Source organism: Crinia signifera, chromosome 1 (genome assembly GCF_055691185.1).
Source record: "Crinia signifera chromosome 1, ASM5569118v1, whole genome shotgun sequence".
In the NCBI taxonomy this organism is placed as follows: Eukaryota; Metazoa; Chordata; class Amphibia; order Anura; family Myobatrachidae; genus Crinia; species Crinia signifera.
Genome location: NC_139217.1, coordinates 414,260,519 through 414,282,186, shown reverse-complemented (window position 1 = coordinate 414,282,186; position 21,668 = coordinate 414,260,519). Strand labels below are relative to the sequence as shown.

The 21,668-nt window shown below is 46.8% G+C and overlaps 1 long non-coding RNA gene across 1 annotated transcript; it reads left to right on the top strand.

Annotated features, from left to right (window-relative positions):
* Positions 1-16,944: 16,944 nt before the first annotated feature.
* On the top strand, positions 16,945-19,979 carry LOC146031584 (uncharacterized). Its single transcript, XR_014457053.1, has 4 exons — positions 16,945-17,112; positions 17,215-17,280; positions 18,267-18,370; positions 19,040-19,979. It is a non-coding gene; the product is annotated as an uncharacterized LOC146031584 (long non-coding RNA).
* Positions 19,980-21,668: the final 1,689 nt, after the last annotated feature.

Sequence of the window (21,668 nt, the reverse complement as noted above, 5' to 3'; positions counted from 1 at the left end):
TCCCATGTGAAATAGAATTCCCATCTTAGTAAAAGGCAAAAAGGAGCAGACTAGATGGGCCAAGTGGTTCTTATCTGCCGTCAAATTCTATGGGTGAGATTTAACAGGATGAGAGATTCAAAAAGTGAGACATTTGGTAAGAAATCTCCAGGTTTTTTAAAGCGGCAATCATTCACACTGCAAAACCAGTCTGATCTTGCAGTGTAAATGATTGCCGCTTTAAAAAAACTAGAGATTTCTTCCCAAATTTCTCACTTTCTGAATCTCTCATCCTATTAAATCTCACCCTATGTTTCTATGTTTCTAGTAAATTTCCCCCAATGTCTAATGAATACTTTACTTGGATTTCAACAGGAAAAATTGCAAGGTGATATGGCCTTTGCTACAGAAGACCCACAGGTCACAGCGGAGTACTACTGATTAGCTAGGAGTAGTAGGGCCGAATCAAGACTCAGTACAAAATTAGAATCCAAATAATCCAGTGATCAAGGTCAAAGGAAAAGCTTCAGAGATGCAAATTTAAGTATAACCAACTGGTAGAACAATGGGAATATTTCAATACACGACAGATTCGGGGCGGTATGTTCTAACATCCGCAGCCCAGCTCCGCCCCCCTTCGTCGCCCATATGCTCTAACATATGAGATAATTATGGCAAAGGACAGCTCTTGCATTAAGAGCTGTCTTTTGCGGTGAGAGTCAGCGGGTCACGGCAGGTCCCGGCGGCTCCCCCCTCCCTTACCCGGCACTGCTGCTGCTGTGCCGGGCTCTCCACCTCCCTGCACCTGGAAGAGGATCATAGTGGTCGGTGGGTGGCGGTGGGGGGGGGGGGCGGTATGGGGCGGCGGTGGGTCGCGGTAGAAGCCCATAGGCTTCTATGGGGCATCACCACATTTTTCTGGCGATGCCCCCATCACGGTAACCTGGCGGGGGATGTTTAGCGCATCCCAAAATGTGGTAAAAATCCAGATAACGAGGTTTTTACCGCATTTTTAGTTTAGAGAATCTCCCCCTCAGACTGATTCACTTTCTGATTCCTCAGACAGATGTACTTTCCTAAGCCTTGAAAAGTGATACACCCCCTGTCAACCAGCTCCTGTCATTGTTCAAACACAGCCTGTAACATGGCAGTTAGGATCTGATTGGCTGATACATAATCACTTTTCGATTTATCACTTTTCAAAGCTTAGTACATTTTAGAAGAGTGACAGGGAGCTGGGTTGGAGAAGTTTATATAATGTAGAGTGCCTTCAAATGTGATAGGGCTGAAGGAATCCTGTAAATTGTACTTGGATTATTTGAGATTTCATCAACATGGCAGCACCTAAAGTAGAGGAAACCAAGGGTGACATTTAGGCCCTTATTCTGGTTGGTGCGACCAGAGCCGCACACGGTGCTCTGGCCGCACAAACCAATCCCCGCCCATGAGACGGATCGCCACGGCCGTCCGTACACGGACGGCTGGCGATCCGCATAAAAATGGTGGAGGCGTACGCCTCCACCATGGTGGGAGCTGCCCCCTGCATTCGATGGTCGTCGACCATCGAAGGCAGGTCCGCACGCCCCAGCAGCTCCCGCAAGCTGAGACCACACGGACAATCGTCCGTGTGCTAGCTTGTATGGGGGCTGAGAGCTGACATCCGGCGACGTCAGCTTTCCGCCCCCATGAGTTGCGTCATACCCTCATTACCATGCATACGCCCCGCGTTTGCATGGGAACGCCCATGTAACGCGGGTCGTACACATAGGGAAATGAGGGTATGAAGCCCCTCACGCCCCTATACGCCCCCTTTGCGGCGGACGAAATACGTCTGCGGCGAAGGGGGCTGCACATGCGCAGATTGACCTCTGCGCATGTGCAGAATAAAAACATCGGCGGTACGGCCGCACGCGGGCCGTACCGTCCGAATTAGAATAAGGGCCTTAATGAGATGCGAAATTTAGATTTTTGCATTTTTTTGTCAGCAAAAACGTCCGAAATCGCACTTTTTCTCGAATTCGCATATTTAATGAGATGCGGAAAACAGCAAAAAACAAGATTTTGCCGCAAAATATCACATTCTGAAATTGCGATTTGTAGTTGCGCCGAACTCACATCCAGATGTTTTCCCATTGAAAAGTATACAATTTGCATATTTAATGAGATGCGGAATAGGGAAAATGTATCTAAAATTCGCCACATATGTAGACCAGGTTCTGACAGGCGAATTGGCCAGAACCCTGCACAGATCATTGCGATTTGTGCATGGTCCTGTGTAAAAAAATGTGTAAAAGTGTTTTTTTTTTTAAATGGTGTGGGGTCCCCCTCCTGAGGATAACCAGCCCTGGGCTCATTGAGCCGGACCTGGTTCCAAAAATACAGGCGGGGGACAAAAAGCGTAGGGGTCCCCCGTATTTCTGAAACCGGACCCGGACTTTTGGACTGGTCCTGGTTCCAAAAATACAGGGGACAAAAAAATCTGGGGGGTCCCCTGTATTTTAAAACCAGCACCGGGCTCCAACAGCCTGCGATGTCATGCCACAGCTGGCGGACACTTTTTACATAAGGTCCCCCGGCCGAAACATGAGCACCGTGGCTGGTCATCCTTGGATGTGGTACCTGGAGGAGTGGGGACCCCCCCAATAAACGGGTCCCCCCCCCCAGGCTTCACCCATCCAGAGCTGAAGCCCGGGGCTGTCACTGGCGTCTGTGGCCAGTGGACGCCGGCCTGATAGGGTTAAATCACACATTCCTAACATTGCTTTATGCAGGTGAACTACAAGTGCCAGCAGACCTCCCCTGCATGCTGGGACTTGGAGAACCACAAGTCCCAGCATGCGGGGCATTAATGGGCCCGCTGGGACTTGTAGTCCACCTGTAAAAAGAATAATAAAATAAAACACACACAGAAAAGTATAACTTTATCACACACACAACCACACACCTCACTTTTACACCAACATACTTACCAATCCAGGGTTTAGCGCTGGTCTCTGTGCTGCAGAGCCAGCTCACCCCGCACTGACAGCGTTCCAGCGCTACAGAGGCTGATAGCGTGATTGGCCGATGCATCTCCATGGAGATGCATAGCTCAGCCCTGATTGGCTGAGCTATGCATCTCCATGGAGACACATAAGCCAAAGATGCTGTCAGCCTCTATAGCGCTGGGACACCTTTTCCTTAATAACTTTATGGTCCCTCTGCCTGTAACCCCGTTGTTCGAACTTTAACTGCATCTTATCCAGATCTGTTTTCGCCTGCTCATCACTGCTGGTAATTCTTCTTACCCTCAGCATCTGCGAATAGGGAAACCCCTGTCACAGTGCTGTGGGGTAAGAAGAATTACCAGCAGTGATGAGCAGGCGAAAACAGATCTGGATAAGATGCAGTTAAAGTTCGAACAACGGGGTTACAGGCGGAGGGACCGTAAAGTTATTAAGGAAAAGGGGATTTCCAGGAGCAGGGAGAGTGTACTCAATCCTTCAAGGAAAGCAAGAGCCATAGAGAACAAGATCCCATGGGTCACACAATTTGCAAATGGTAGCAATATAGTTACTAAACGTGTTGAAGATCTATGGCCCATTGTATCATTAGATAGGGATCTAGTGGGTCTTAGTGAGAAAAGAATCATGTCAGCTTACAAAATAGGGTGGAATCTGGCAGATGTCACCGAGATGACTAAAGGTGTAGCTCCTAAGCATTTTCTAACTAGACCAGCGGGTTGTTATAAGTGCATGCGGGTGCCCCGCGTGCAGCGCTATGCTAGTGGGAAACACGATCGCTCACCCACATACAGGTCGAAAAATTAGGATCAAACACCCTGTCACTCGCTTTGTTGTATATGTTCTGTCCTGCCCATGTGGACTTTTGTACGTGGGCAAGACAGAATGCCAATTTAAAGAACAAATGGCTAATCACCGCTCAGCCATCCACCATACTTTAAGTTCAGGCAACAGTGAACAACCGGTTACTCGACATTGCGTACAAAAAGGGCACAGCATAGCCAGCATTAGGTCAAAAATCATTGATCACATTCCTGTTCCTAAGAGAGGAGGGAACAGAGGTAGGATGCTACTACAGGCGGAGTCAAGGTGGATATTCCTACTTGACACCATCTCTCCGAGAGGCTTGAATGAGCAATTGGGGTTGCCTCATTTTTTGTGACCACAAAAATATAGGTGTCGATAAAATTATGGTGGGATGCGACTACCCATTTATGGCATATGTTTACTAGCTAAGTATATAGCACTCTATGATTAGATGTTACGTTGCCTGAGGAGGCACCACGTGGTAATCCGGGCCAGGAGGCGTACTGGTCAGGCGTGAGCCTGTGGCTGAGACCGCTGTTTAGGACGGCCGCAGCGAAACCTGCACTCACTCTGTTGAGTCCCCCGGGTAGATGGAATGCCCCTGCAGAGAGCTAGGCTTCGCCTGTAGCCGCCGCGTCCGATGGAGCTGGTTAAGCCGGCTCCGAACCCCGATGCAGCCAGGTGTTAAGAGGTGACAAAGGGCAAGCGATCACCAGGGGGTAGCACAAGAGGACAACTAGCTACCGGACCTAGCTGAGAAAGGACCCCTGACTGACCGGCACCAGGCCAAGGACGGGTTGTGCGACCTAGTCACAGACACAATGAGGACGGGGAACACTGAATGAAAACACAAGGAAAACAGGGTTCCCCAAAGCAGGGTACAGATGGAAAGACGGGGACTCCCCTGCCTAAGGAAACTAAGGGCGCAAGAAGGAAGGCACAGGAGGGAAACAGATAGAACTGACACAAGGGAGGTCCCACGGAGGGGCAGAGGTCACGGCGGACCCAATGCCAAAAATAAAGAATAACCAGGCTCCAAAGGAGCACTTACGTGGCCAACCAAGGAATGGAAGATGTGGAACCACGCAGCCTCCTGCCAGGGATGAGATGGAGCGACCACTGGAAACAGGATACTCAAAGCAAACGGAATATCCAGGAATCAGATGCTGGAACAAGCAGACGGACACCAGGACTGGAGAAGACCGACAAGCAGCAACTCCAGGGACCGGATACATAAGCTGGAAGCTATAACCGGCGCCATCTTGCTGGTGTGAATCCCTTAAGAGGGATAGACCTGCCAATCAGCAGGCGCCGCTGCTCAATCCCTCCCCCAGCTCCAGCGTGGAATCAGGTGGCCGAGCGTGACGTCCGCGGCGTCCCCTGTTGCCTAGCAACCTCTCTGCGGCTGCAGGGGAATGCCGGGACCCAAAGCCTGCGTCACCCTGCCGGGCGGAAGTTGTCAGTGGGGGCTCGGCAGTGCAGGGCGGAAGTGCCGTGTGCATCCTCCGTGCACCGGCCTTCCGTCGCTGCGACCCCCGCTCCTGGGGGTTAACAGAACCTGCGTCCCCCTGCCGGGTGGACGCCATCAATGGAGGACCGGCGGCGCAGGGCGGAAGCACCGCGTGCACCCTCCGTGCACCGGACCCCCGCCGCCGCAACCCCCGCTCCCGGGAGCTGACAGTACCCCCCTTCCTTGAGGAGGGGTTAAAAAACCCCTACCACCGGGTTTATGAGGAAACTCTTGAAAGAATTTTCTTTTGAGATCAGGGGCATGCAAATCCCTATCGGGAATCCAGGATCTCTCCTCTGGACCGTAACCCCTCCAATGAATCAAAAATCGGAGAGAGCCTCTAACAATTTTAGAATCCAGAATTTTCTCTACCCTGTACCACCACTGGAGAAGGAGCAGCGTTGATCTTGCGAGGAAATCTCTGGGAGAAAAATACCAGCTTAAGAAGGGATGCATGAAATGTGTTGGATATCCTGAGGGATTTAGGTAGCAAGAGACGAAATGCCACCGGATTAACCCTCTTGATAATCCGAAATGGACCAATAAACCTGGGCCCCAGCCTAGCCGAAGGTTGATGAAGTTTGATATTTCGGGTGGATAACCACACCCAATCACCATCCTTAAATGGACAAGGCCTTCTGGATTTATTGGCAAAAACCTTCTCTTTAAAAGCCGTCTCCTTGAGAACAACATGAATTTTCCTCCATAAGATCCTGAGGCGAGAAGCAGCAGAGGAGGGGTACTTTACAGCTTCTGGTCCTAGAGAGTTGGCTCGAGGATGAAACCCAAACACTGCAAAGAAGGGTGACGTTCTAGAGGCAGAATGGTATGCGTTATTATACGCAAATTCCGCCAATGGAAGAACGTTGACCCAGTCATCTTGTAATTTCGAAACAAAACACCGCAGGTATTGCTTGAGTGACTGATTTAAACGCTCAGTCTGCCCATTAGACTGGGGATGAAATGCAGAGGTCAAACTGGTCTTGATCTTAAGAGAAGAACAGAAGAGTCTCCAAAACTGCGCCACGAACTGTGGACCTCGGTCAGAGACAATATCCGTAGGCAGTCCGTGAAGCCTAAAGATGTGTTGTAAAAACAAATCGACCAGTTGTTTTGCAGATGGCAACTGCTTCAGAGGTACAAAATGTGCCATTTTTGAAAATCTGTCAATGACCACCCATATAACCTGACAGTTGGAAGAAACAGGAAGACTTACTACGAAGTCCATGGCTATATGAGACCAGGGCCTAGAGGGAATGGCTAAAGGAAGAAGTTCCCCAAAAGGCCGAGAGCGAGGTACCTTATGCCGGGCACAAGTTGGGCAAGACAGCACGAATTCTTTGGTGTCGCGAGACATACTAGGCCACCAAACTACACGAGACAACAGGTCTAATGTTTTGAACACTCCTGGATGTCCAGAAATCCTAGAGTCATGGACCTCCGTCAAAACCCTCCATCGCAAGGACTCAGGAACAAACAGCCGAGCAGGTGGAGTTTGGGCAGGAGCCTGACTCTGCGCTTGACGGACCAGACCCTCCAAGGTCTGATTGAGTCCTACCAAAATACAAGATGAAGGAAGAATTGGGGCTTTGCTTGTTGTACTTTCGTGTTGAGGAAGAAAGCACCGAGAAAGAGCATCTGCTCGTGCGTTTTTCGACCCTGGCCTATAAGTGATAACAAAGTTGAAGCGCATGAAAAACAAGGCCCAACGCGCCTGCCGAGCATTGAGTCTCTTAGCTGTCTCAATATACTGTAAGTTCTTATGATCAGTAAGTACTAAGACCTGATGAACAGCTCCTTCCAACCAATGGCGCCATTCTTCAAAGGCCCACTTGATGGCTAGTAGCTCTCTGTTCCCAACGTCATAGTTGGCCTCAGCTGAAGAAAATTTCTTCGACATGTACGCACAAGGATACAGGTCAACGGCATCAAGCTCTCCCTGAGACAGCTCCAGCCCCCACCTCGGAGGCATCCACCTCCACAATGAAGCGGAGGTTGGGATCAGGATGTTTGAGGATGGGAGCCCTGATAAACGCTTGTTTGAGTGTCTCAAAAGCTTGCTCCGCTTGGGGCGACCACCTGGACGGATCAGCTCCTTTCCTGGTCAATGCAACCAAAGGCGCTACAATGGTAGAAAAGGAATGAATAAAACGCCTGTAATAGTTTGCAAAACCTAAGAACCGTTGGACCGCCTTTAAATTAGTGGGTCGGGCCCAATCCAGTATGGCTTGGACTTTCTTGGGATCCATTTGAAATTCTTTTGGAAGAAATGATATACCCAAGAAGGCCACCTGAGCCACTTCGAACTCACACTTCTCAGCTTTGGCAAACAACTGGTTCTCTCGTAATCTTTGTAGCACCTGCCTGACTTGAGTTCTATGAGAAACGATATCTCGTGAAAAAATCAAGATGTCGTCTAAATAAACGACCACAAATGCGCCTAAAAAATCCCGCAGGACGTCATTGATGAAATCTTGGAACACAGCGGGCGCATTAGAAAGACCAAAAGGCATCACCAAGTACTCATAGTGCCCAGTCTGAGTACTGAAGGCCATCTTCCACTCGTCGCCTTCCTTGATTCTGATGTGATTGTAAGCTCCTCTGAGATCAATCTTGGTGAAGATGGTGGCTGACCGTAATTGATCGAAGAGTACAGAGATCAAGGGAAGGGGATAGGTATTTTTTATAGTGATTTTATTGAGCGCTCGGAAATCAATGCACGGCCTAAGGGAGCCGTCTTTTTTGGCCACAAAAAAGAAACCGGCACTAAGTGGTGACTTGGAAGGCCGGATGAACCCTTTCTTAAGACTTTCTTGCACATATTCATCCATGGCCTTGGTCTCGGGAATGGACAGGGCGTACAGTCTCCCTTTGGGAAAAGAAGCATTGGGTAGCAGCTTTATGGCACAATCGTAGGGACGATATGGAGGAAGACCATCAGCTTTCCCTTTAGAAAAAACATCGGCAAATTCCTGATAGGGAACCGGAATTTCGGAGAAAGATACAGATGCCTGAAGCAATGAATGCTTGAGACAATGTTTAGAACACTGAGGGCTCCAACGAGCTATTTCTCCAGTATTCCAATCAATAGAAGGATTATGTTTTTCCAGCCAGGGGTGACCCAATACTAAGGGAACAGCCGGACATGTGGTTAACAAAAACGAAATCTCCTCAGAGTGGAATAGACCCACCGTTAATGATAACGAAGGGGTTTGGAACGAAATTACCCCATTGGATAGAACATTTCCATCCAAACCCCGTAAAGAGATACACTGTTCGAGCTTAACGAAGGGGATCCCAAGCTTCTTTGCTAAGGAACTGTCTAAAAAATTCCCTGCTGCCCCACTATCAATAAATGCGGAACAAGAAAAATGGATATTGTTAAAAGAAAAACTACAGGGAACTAGTAACGAATCACGAGAGGAAAAAAGCTGCAGGCCTAAGTGAACCCTCTCCTCGATCACTTGGCCTGGGCTTTTACTGGCCTGTTAGGACAGTTACAGAGAAGGTGTCCTTTCCCTCCACAACATAAACAAAGACCGGAACTTAACCGACGGGCTCTTTCTTCTGGGGAAATCCTAACTGCTCCCAACTGCATGGGCTCTTCAGAATCCTCAGGGGCCATAGAAACAAAGGGAATGGGACGTGCCTGAGCACCTCGTTCAGATCTCCGTTCACGGAGTCGTCGGTCGATTTTAATGGTTAACTCCATGAGTTTATCTAGGGAGGTGGGAACCGGGTATTGAATGAGGCTGTCTTTGATGGCATCTGACAGACCACATCGAAACTGACTCCGTAAGGCTGGGTCATTCCAACCACAATCGTTGGACCAGCGACGGAATTCAGTACAGTAGACCTCTGATGGGTCCTTACCTTGCTTGAGGGCCCGTAGGTGGGTCTCAGCCGAAGCCTCTCTGTCAGGGTCATCATAAAGAAGGCCTAATGAACTAAAAAAGTTATCTACAGAAGATAAAGCCGGGCTGTCGGAAGGCAAACCAAAGGCCCAGGTTTGAGGATCCCCCTGTAAGAGAGATATCACCAACCCTACCCGCTGGGTCTCGGAGCCCGAAGACCGAGGCCTGAGACGAAAATATAGTTTACAACTCTCTCGGAAGTTATAAAAATCCCTCCGGTTTCCAGAGAAGCGGTCTGGTAGATTCGCCTTAGGCTCGGGAACCCCTGGATCAGGAGGACGGACCCTTTGTTCCTGAGAGGCCACTTTCAAGGATAACTCTCTAACCATTTGGGTTAACCCCTGGAGTTGGTCAGAGAACGTTTAAGGAGTTGGATTCATGATACCAGAAGAGAAACAAACGGACTAAACCAAAAGAGGCAACGTACCACAAAAAAGGCGACAAAAAATCACAGGAAAAAAAAAGTTTATAAGAGGAACTCTAATAAAACTAGTTATGGCCGGTTATAATGTTACGTTGCCTGAGGAGGCACCACGTGGTAATCCGGGCCAGGAGGCGTACTGGTCAGGCGTGAGCCTGTGGCTGAGACCGCTGTTTAGGACGGCCGCAGCGAACCTGCACTCACTCTGTTGAGTCCCCCGGGTAGATGGAATGCCCCTGCAGAGAGCTAGGCTTCGCCTGTAGCCGCCACGTCCGACGGAGCTGGTTAAGCCAGCTCCGACCCCGATGCAGCCAGGTGTTAAGAGGTGACAAAGGGCAAGCGATCACCAGGGGGTAGCACAAGAGGACAACTAGCTACCGGACCTAGCTGAGAAAGGACACCTGACTGACCGGCACCAGGCCAAGGACGGGTTGTGCGACCTAGTCACAGACACAATGAGGACGGGGAACACTGAATGAAAACACAAGGAAAACAGGGTTCCCCAAAGCAGGGTACAGATGGAAAGACGGGGACTCCCCTGCCTAAGGAAACTAAGGGCGCAAGAAGGAAGGCACAGGAGGGAAACAGATAGAACTGACACAAGGGAGGTCCCACGGAGGGGCAGAGGTCACGGCGGACCCAATGCCAAAAATAAAGAATAACCAGGGAATGGAAGATGTGGAACCAACGCAGCCTCCTGCCAGGGATGAGATGGAGCGACCACTGGAAACAGGATACTCAAAGCAAACGGAATATCCAGGAATCAGATGCTGGAACAAGCAGACGGACACCAGGACTGGAGAAGACCAACAAGCATCAACTCCAGGGACCGGATACATAAGCTGGAAGCTATAACCGGCGCCATCTTGCTGGTGTGAATCCCTTAAGAGGGATAGACCTGCCAATCAGCAGGAGCCGCTGCTCAATCCCGCCCCCAGCTCCAGCGTGGAATCAGGTGGCCGAGTGTGACGTCCGCTGCGTCCCCTGTTGCCTAGCAACCTCCCTGCGGCTGCAGGGGAACGCCGGGACCCAAAGCCTGCGTCACCCTGCCGGACGGAAGTTGTCAGTGGGGGCTCGGCAGTGCAGGGCGGATGTGCCGTGTGCATCCTTCGTGCACCGGCCTTCCGTCGCCGCGCCCCCCGCTCCTGGGGGTTAACAGAACCTGCGTCCCCCTGCCGGGTGGACGCCATCAATGGAGGACCGGCGGCGCAGGGCGGAAGCGCCGCGTGCATCCTCCATGCACCGGACCCCGCCGCCGCAACCCCCGCTCCTGGGAGCTGACATTAGAAGTGAGATCCTTACCTGTCCAATTTTAATTATGAGTATAGATTGTTTATAATAGTGCCGTATATACATTTTTTGGTACTTGTGGAGTATCACGGCTCCCACGACCTGCATCGTATGCAGATCGTATGCTAAAAATCACATCGCATCGCATGCGATGCGATGCGATCGCACCCGATTTTGCATTGAAATGCATCAGAATGCATTGAAATGTGTATTAAACTTGTGAAATGCCCCCAAATGCCATTTTTCATAGTGCACCACCCCCACTATCAACGTCAACCCGAAGCGTGGCGAGCGCAGCGGTACGCATCCTACGACCTTTTCATACCCCCACTATCCACGTCGGCGTGGAGTTGAGAATAGAATAGTGTGGCGAGCGCAGCGAGCCACCGAGCCCGAAGCGTGGCGAGCGCACGCGGATACCTTCACAGCTATACGCGTCCCCTCGCGGGCTTCACAGGTATCCGCTGCGCTCGCCACGCTTCGGGCTCGGTGGCTCGCTGCGCTAGCCACACTATTCTATTCTCAACTCCACGCCGACGTGGATAGTGGGGGTATGAAAAGGTCGTAGGACGCGTACCGCCACCCCTCGCGGGCTCGCTGCGCTCGCCACGCTTCGGATTGACGTTGATAGTGGGGGTGGTGCACTATGAAAAATGGCATTTGGGGGCATTTCACTACTTTAATACACATTTCAATGCATTCTGATGCATTTCAGTGCAAAATCGGGTGCCATCGCATCGCATCGGATGCCATCGTATGGCATCCGATGCGATCGCATACGATTTTTGAGCTAAAATGCTCAAAAATCGGTAAAACATCGCATCGTATGCCATTGTATGCCACTACATATGGCATACGATGCCATGCGATGGCATACGATTTTTGAGCAAAAATGCTCAAAAATCGGTAAAACATTGCATCGCATCGTATGCCATCGTATGCCACTACATATGGCATACGATGCCATACGATGGGAGCCGTGATACTCCACAAGTACCCATTTTTTTATTTCATATTTTTTTTCTGTTTTTCACTTACACTTGTGTATATCAGTAATATTTACTGTCTTAATAGGTTGATATAATACTTTTAGTATGAATCAGCCCTTATCACTCTTTGTTCACTGTTTTACTGTATGTTTAACTGTGTTTTTCTAAAGACACATGTGCAGCCCAGAGCGAGGCTTGGATGCCGGCATTTGACCCGCATCAGTGTGCAAGCGGGATGAAGTCACGGCTGGGCACTGACCAGGGGAGGGTGCTAAGCCTAGCGTCATTCAGAGCACCGACTGGTGTGTGGTGTCAGGCACGGAGCCGGACTTAGGATGTGCACAGGTGAGTAGAATTTTCACTGATGAGTTTTGGGAGTGGCATTTCCTTTGGCTATTTAAACTGCACTTTGGCACTTGTACATTGATCCCTGAGGATGGGCGGATTGAAGAAAAAAAGAATATAGGGTTATAACCATGATTCATGAAGAAGTACAGTGTACTCAGCAGTTAATAGGATAACCATTTTGGGTTGTCGGGGACCCTGGTTTATTATGGATAAGCAATAATCTTATCTGGTTCATTTAAACATTATCCAGGTCTTTTACACCATAGAAGATTGCATAGGTTGAATTTGATGGACTTTTCAACCACACCAACTATGTTACTATGTTATTATGTATGTATGAAAATCAGAATCAGGATGGACCACACCAAGATGGTGGCATCCAAAGTAGGAGCTGCAGTGCAGTTCAAAATTCAAATAATTGGGCACAGCAACTGCTATTCCAAACTGACTCACTGGCAGTTGGTGTGGTTCCCCTATTTGAATTTTGGACTGTGCTGCAGCCCTTACCTGTGGAGCCATCACTGGTCCCTACACATGCTCAGTAGTGATCTTAGTGGCCATCTTGGGATATTGCATGAAGCTTCCCGGAAGGACAGGAAGTATGCAGAGCAATGAACTCAGCTTTCACCAATTCACACTGAAGATATAGAATCTGTGCAGTTTCTATGAAAACCTAAAATGTCAGTACTTAAAAACCAAAAGTAAAAATACAAATGAAATTAGTTAAAACATTACCCTTAAAATCAAATTGTAATCTTCTTTCCTACATACGTTACAATGAAAATGCCAATAAAGCAATGTAAATAGATTGGTATGTCTTCATATAATATATTTGAATGATTTAAAACCTATCTGGGGGGAGGGTCAAAGCACAGGCAGCCAATCAGAAGTGGCTAGAAATTGCCCCTGACAGACACCATCAATATTGCATTTCCTTGCTCCAGTCCACAATCACCCACCGGAGACACATATCTGTGCCTACCTCCCCTCATCTGCTTGATTCATTATTACATGAACCTATCCTTACTCTTTTTATCCCTCTCTTTCCCATCCTTTTCCACTTCTATAAATATTAATTCCAAATTTGCATGAGATCCATAATGTCTTTGAGAATTTGGGAGATTGTAAAAAATAAATGGACTAGTAAAAGGCGCTCATGTGGAAATGATGGAAATTTACCCTTTATGCACCCAGGAACTTCTGTTCAATGCTTATAACACCACAGTGTGTAAAGTAAGGAGAAATTATTACAGTTCTATAGATGTATTATTATTTTTTCAAAGGTCAACCTCATACTATCGTAATTGTACTGGAGTACAAATAAGCCCTTCGCAGTTAACTGATTGCACAGACACATCTTGCATTTCTATTTTTATGCCTTGAAATAAAACATATTCCACATTGTATCATTTCTATCCACCATTATGAACACTGCTTTTGAAAAACAATCGCTTTGATTGGCTCATTTTCTCATCACAAAAACCATACAATGTAATCCTGCAATTTCCTAAAATAATCTGATAAAAGAAAATAGGGATTAATAATAACGTATATTGTATGGAATAAATCTATATGACATAGGTGACACAAGGAGCATTGTAATCTAGGAAGAAATCTTAATTCAAATACAGTGCTTTGAAAGGAGTGAATGCAATCAGATTTGCCTGCCAAGTGTGATTGGCTGATATCCCATTAGTACATAGTATGATTACGTTACTTGTGTGGCATCCTTCATTTTCATTTTAAAATAAGCTTGCCAAGTACAATTTTTCCCAATAAGTTAACAATTCTAAGCAAAATTTATAAATAATTAGTGGTAGTTATAGGTGAACAAAGTCCTGGCACCAAATACATATTTCACAAACTAAAAAATTGTTTACAAGTTATCCTTTAGTTTCATCATTCCAAGTAATGCCATTCTGTACTCTAAATGAAAATTCTGCTATTCAGGGAGCTAGGGCAATGATGTGTTATGTGCTTGGGGTATGACCGGGTTGAACAAAAAAATCATAGTGGTGTGTAGAACATTTAAGAGTAATTTCTGCCAAAAACGACCATCCAAAATATTGCAGCCATAAGCAGAATCCGGTGAATGTTCAACAGACCAGCTGTGAAATTTCAGTAATTTATTTTGATAAGACTGCTAAAGTTATTTAAAGAAAAGTTAGAACATGAAAAAGAAAGAAAATTGGGATCACCTACTGTAAATACTGTGTGTGTGTTGCTTATAGGCTAAATATTGTGTGTTTGTGTTGCTTATAGGCAAAATAGATAAACATGACCATTATGAGGCCAATAGTCTTACAAAATAAGCATATTTTAGCACAATACACATGCACCTGAAAAGAAATTGACAATTACGCAAATATGGACAGAGATCACATGTGCCGATGGTTTGAGTGAACTACACTTTTTGTGAAATTAGTGGTGACCAGTGGCAGCTCCAGAGGTAGGGCTACAGTGCCCGACCAACATTCCAGCACTAGCTGGCGATGTTTGGTGTACTTGGGTCGGCAGTTGGTTTGTCTTCCCTATTTGAATTTTGGACTGCACTTTAGCCCCTCCTCTGTATCCGCCACTGGTGGTGATCATGCAGACACAAGGAACTGTTCCAACTTCTTCAGTGTGCAGATCTGACTGCTTGTCAGATGTCTGCCAAACATGGCTAGCCGGGACTCACTGCGCCACTGGGGAAATAACATCCCACAAAGGTGCAGATGTTCAGCCAACATGAGTAGATTTTTGGCTTAGCATCAGCTAGTAAGTATAATAGACTGTTGCTAACATATATAGAAGCAGCTGCATAATAATCTGCCCCTATAGCATGTGTTCATGTTCGTGAAGTCAATATAATAAGATTAATTTGAAGCTTCCATCCATATGGTGGAACATTTAGAAATCTAAATTAATTGTCCTTCTAATAAGGTGCAAATTAAGATATATAGAGCATTTGAAAATATAAAAATGACAAGTTGCTAACATAGGGCCTAATTCAGCCTTGACATGTGCACTGCAGGTGGGGCAGATGTAATATGTGCAGAGATAGTTAAATTTGGGGGAATTATTTTGTTTTTGTGCTGGACAAATAATGGCTGTATTTTTACACTGCAATTTAGATGTCAGTTTCGACACACCTCGCCTAACTCTCTGCACATGTTACATCTGCCCCACCTGCAGTGCACATGGTTTTGTCCATTTCAGAAAAAAATCAATCCATTTACGATCGAGTCTGAATTATGCCCCTAATTATAAGTAGTACTGTATGTGAAGGAACTGTAATGGGAAATACTTTGGGTAACATTCTATGGGATGAGATCTGCTTTTTTTGGCGTTAATTAGACCACAAAATGGCGACATCGCATTTTCCCCTGAAATCGCCAATTTAATGGTATGCGCTAAGGGGCTGAAATCGCATAATATGTGCGTTAAGGTATGCGGACCAAAAGTGCGAGATTATTTCGCATTTATATCGCATCCAGATGTTTTCGTATAGGAAAGTATACAAATCGCTTATTTAATGCAATGCGTTTTCGCAAATCGCACTTTTAAGGTGTCTAATTATCGCACTTATTTCAGACCAGGTTCTGTTTGGCGAATTTGCACAGAACTCATTTTGGTCAAGTGCACACATTGTTAATTTCACCACAGGTGCCCTCATTTTCACTCACAAACACCCCTACATAAACCCCAACAGCATTTAGGACACCTGTGAGGGTTTGAAACATGGAGATTTTGCAGAGTGGTTTGGAGTTGATGATTTGTGATGTGGCCCATTTGGAGGAGCTGCGCAGGAGGGAGGAAGCTGCGCGCCAGATCCAGGTAGCCCACCGACTACTGCGTACCCCACGTATGTATCGTGCTCGGCTCTACCTGGACTCCCTCTCGGATCAGCAGGTTGTGGGGATGTTTAGGCTGAACCGCATTAACCTGTTGGACTTATATGAGCAGGTGAGAGAGGATTTGGACCCTTTTGGGGAAGGCAACTATGCAGTGTCTGGGCTGCACAAATTAATGTGTGCCCTCTACTATTTGGCCACAGGCTCCACTCAGTCTGTGACCTCATGGGCCTTGGGAGTATCACAGGCCACTTTCTCTAAGCATTTCACTCAAGTGTTACTTGCTTTAAAGAAGTTGTGGCGGACATACATCAGATTCCCCAGTTCTGAGCAGGAGTGGCAGGACCACAAGTTGGCTTTCTATAGACTCTCAGCATTCCCTCGCGTGCTGGGAGCTATAGACTGCACACACATTGGGATTAGGGCACCGCACGTGCGGGGACACGTCTACGTCAATAGACGTGGGCGGCACTCCCTGAACGTGCAGGTTGTATCCAATGCAAATTTTAAAATCCTGAGTGTTGTTGCAGGCTTTCCGGGAAACTGCCATGACGCCTATATTCTGAGACACTCAGCCCTCTGGAACAGATTTACCAACCACCAAATGCCAGAGGGCTGGCTACTAGGTAAGTACCTTTTAACATAATACCCTGTCTGTCCCTAATTGTACCTGCTGCAATGTGTGTGTTTCCTCTTTCACAAGCATATTGCTCTTCTACCATTGTGTCCTGTTTGAAAGCAACACATACATTACCATATAAGGCAATCACTTCCTATCTGTGTTTTAGGTGACTCAGGATATGGTTGTGTTTCCTGGCTTTACCACCCTGGCAAAGTAGTCATGATTATCCAGGCTTGCTGCATGCTGCACAACATAGCCCTGTCCCAACCTGCCTATGTGGAGGAGGAGCATGCAGCAGTCGTTGAGGAAGCCCAACCTACCACACCTCCGGTAGTGAGGGGTACGCAGAGGGGGAATCTGGTGCGCACACACATCATCAGCCGATACTTTTCTGGTAAGCACATGTATGTGCCCTGTACTGCAAAATGTACCTGTGCTGTAAGTGTACTCATTAACTAATGTGTGACCAATACCATCTGCTTCCACCCACATTTAGCCTAATACACAGAGCCCAACGGATGCAGATGGTGGTGCTGACCTATCCCTTGCTGATATCTAGCTTGTAAGTACTTTTCAGACATGTATGAATGATGTATGCAGTCAAACATGTCTCACTGGTGTTGTGGAACTACACGTGCCAGCATGCCCTGACACACTCTAAGCATTACAGTCCAAACCATGAGTGTCAGAGCCTGCTGGAATATGTAGATGCACAACCTTTGCCAGCCAAGGAGATACCCCACACTACTTTAGTGCAATCCCATTGTCATATACCATTGCAATATTTTAGACTGCACACAATAATTGCTTAAAAAATAATACACAAACACAATGGTATGCGGCTAGACATTTTTACTTCTGTCTACTTTGTCAGACGCAATCTGCATTTTTGCAGGTGAAAAATAACAACTCTGGGGGCATGTTACAAGATGATTGGGAATGGGAAAAATAATGAAACATATGTAGGAGCTACCTTCTCCCAGCATCAGGCACCCCTACACCACTTCTAGACCCTGTACCAAGCCCACCACGGGTCCTAACACTCCGACGGGGTGGGGAAGTGGGGGAGACACTTATTGGGGTGCTGGATTAACTGCTGAGGGTGGATGCTGTGCCACCTCCCACATTGGCTTCCAGCTGCTGGATTTGGGCCTGCATAGCTAGTAAGGCATTAGTCTGCGCTGTGCATAATTGGGTGAGTGCAGCAATACTTTGCGCCAGGCTGCCAATATGCCTATTCTGCTCCCTTACAGCAGCAGTTAGCTCAGCAAGACGGGTGTCAATGCTGTTAGCAATGCGCACATGAGTGCCTACACCTACCCGTACACTACGTGCCATTTTCCGTAACTGAAGGAAGGTGTCACGCATGTACTTTGGGAGGCCATGAATTCTATCTGTTTTTCCTTGAAATTAACCAAGGAGTTAGCTACTTGGGAAGCCGAAACGGCTGTATGGGGTGTGTTGGTGGGTGGGGGTGGGTTGGGAGACACCCCACTTGGGGGAAGATCACTCTGTGACGAGGTCTGTATTTCTTCTTCTGCCGCAAAGGTGTCGACTGGTTCAAGAATGATGTCCATTTCGTCTAGCACCATCATTGAAGAATCTGTTTGGTTTGACCCTAGTTGTATAGCACCTGTGGATACAGAGAAGAGGTAAGTACTCAGTCATATATATATATAATATAATATAGAAACTTTCAAATATATCAAGGGCTTTAACAAGGTACAGGTGGGAGACATTCTTCACAGGAAGAGGAGCAACAGAACACGAGGACATGCACTGAAACTAGAGGGAGGAAGATTCAGGGGAAATGCGAGGAAGAATTTTTTCACAGAAAGAGTAGTAGATAAGTGGAATAGCCTCCCAACAGAGGTGGTAGACGCAAATACAGTAGTACAATTTAAACATGCTTGGGATAAGCATATTGATATCCTTACAAAAAAATAAGGATCAAATATGGTTTGAGGTAACATGTTTAAAAAAAGGGGCAGACTAGATGGGCCAAGTGGTTCTTATCTGCCGTCAAATTCTATGTTTCTATGTTTCTATATATAGGCCACACTGTCCTCTATACTGTTTTACATAGGGCTTGAGATGCTGGACGCAAATACCTAGGGGTGTTATGTACTTACACATGTACCCCGATACAGCATGTAACATTCACATTAATAATATGTCACATGCGTAGCTCAGATGACATTCATTTCCGTTGCAATGTAGCAACAGGAGTTGATTGTGGTATGAGATATTGTTGAGTTGACATGGGTGTGTGTACTGTATGTGTAATGGTGTGTTTTTTGTTCATTTACCTGCTTCCGCAGATTCTGCAGCAACGGGCCTTCTGGTCTTGGATGCGTGAGCACTTCGGGATTGACAATCTGTAGAAGGAAAGATGGGCAGGCATTATGGACCTTGCAATGGGGAAGCATTTTGTGCAAACAGGCATTGAGATGACAATAATGGACAATACCCTTTGGACAAGGACTGCTTTATTTCTTTGGCACCATTTTGTTTTTGAACCCACAGATTTTTCTGTAACATTAATAAAATTACACTATTGTACACATGACAACTATTGTATAATCTTTGCTATGTAGGCATGGCAGCTAAACCACCAGTACACCTCTGGGTTTTTGTCCACATACATGTTAGGCTGCTAGAAAGAATGTTACAGTGTTAATCAATGTGAGCAGTTGTGGAACTACAAGGCCCAGCATTATCAGCAATTTTAAAGGAGTAGCAGGCAATTTCTTGTGCATGACCTTGCTGGGCTATGTAGTTCCACAGCAGCACTTTACTTAGCATAACAATACAAGTGAACATTATAGTTATAATACATTAGCATGTATGTTTAGGATTGCATGTGGTCACACTTACCAGCTCTAGATGGCGTTTGTGGCCTATCGGTATCCGCCACGTGCATGCCAGGCAGGACCTCAGGGGGGATGATGCGCTTCAGCTTCACCTCATACGAATTGTAGCACACAGTGGTGGGGCTTCCTCCTCCAGTCTTGGTGGCCTCCTCCAACTCCATGGCCATTTTATTCTTCAACTGCCTTTTGATGTCGTTGAATCTCTTTTTCACATTGCGGACCAGGCGCTTGTGCTGACTCACAGCGTTCACCGCCTGGGTGATGTCCTTCCACATAGCCCTTTTGCGCTGTGCAGTGGTCTTGTGGTGAGATTTGCCAAGCAAACGCTCAAACACTGGCAGGATAGCCCGGACAAGTGCTGCATTTTCTTCATAGGAAAAACGCACCTTTCTGCCACTTTTAATGCGGCCAGCTTCAACCTCCTCCTCCTCCTCATTTTCAACACCAGCCATGTAGCCCTCCTCCTCCATGGCAGTGTCTTCCTCCTCCTCACCACCATCTGCCTCCACCTCTGACATGTGGCCCTCCTGCAGCTGGTGTGGGGTATGGTCAAGGTCTTGGCTGTAGGATGGGGATGCCAGCGGATCCTCCACCTCCTCCTGCTGGGGCTGGACGCCCAGGGCCTGGTGTGGGGCTGCCCTTGCTGTGGCCATGCTGCCTGCCACACTGCTGCCTCTCACACTTGTCTGGCTGCTGCCACTGCTCCCTCTGCCACTGGTCCCTCTGCCACTGCTCCCTCTGCCACTGCTTCCTCTGCCACTCCTCACTCTGCCACTGCTCCCTCTGCCACTCCTCACTCTGCCACCAACACCTGTTCCTGAACGCACACTGCCACTGCTCCTCTCCATGCTCCTTACTTCCTATCAAAGAGTGAAATGGCGCCAATGCCCCTTTATATAGGGGGTGTGATGCATAATGGAGGGGACACAGGTGGGCCAATAGGTTGGGGGGTTCTTACTCATGCGGAGACAGTTTTGTATATCGCACTCCGGTTGGTCCAAAAATCGCACATGACCGGCGGAAGAATTCGCACTATTTTGTTACTTAAAAGCGCACCACTTCGCCGCAAATCGCACCTATTCGCACTTTTCAGCCTCCAAAACGCATCACATTAAATATGTGAATTATGACTGAAAAGTGCGATTTGTAAAAGTGCGATTTGCAGCGATGTGGTGCGCTAAAAAAAATGCGCATTTATGTGCAACCATAGAATGTCACCCATCATCTCATTTACAGTAATTAATGCCAGTTTGGTCAAATATTTAAATATATAACTCCAAAAGCAGATCTGCTGTCACATGTGCCATGGTCAGATGGGGAAACTACAAGTGGCGATGTTGCACGTAATAGTGGCATGTCAGGAATCACTGGTGTTTGAAGACGCTGGAAGTAAGTGTAGCAGTGCTTACACATTCAGCTTCTAGTAACACCATCAGATGTTACTAGCATTTGCATATCATCGCAGTTGCAACAGATGCAAGAATGGACCGGCAGTGTGGTATCAGGCCCTTTGAATTCTATTTATCTATATCTCTCTGTATAGCTATATGTCTTCTCTCTCTCTAATATATACAGTATGTATATGTATAAATAATAATGATCTCTTCCTCTCTCTCTTCTCTCTTTCTTTATGTAATATATCGAAAATTATTTTCATTCCACTTCTAATTTACTGTACAGTACGTCATTATTTATGTAAATGTACACATACCCAGGCATCAAATTGTCATCCCAAATGGTATATTTTTTCTATACTTATTATTACTATAAATAGTCAGTTTGACATTCCCCTCTATTTGAAGACCTTGTTGTATTCGGAAGCTTCAATATCAAGTTTATTGTATTCTCTGTCAGTTACTTTATAGCGAAAGATGACATTAAATAAAAGAACCCACCAAAAAATGAGTCAAACATATGACATTATGGACTGAATAACATGTTGGCAGCTCAAATGATAATGAAACTTCTGAATCTCTAGAATCCCCTTTATCAAATTGTAACATAGAACTTTATTGAGTTACACCTTTGCAGACATTTGGGACAATATGACAGGTCCTAGCAACACAGATAAAATTAG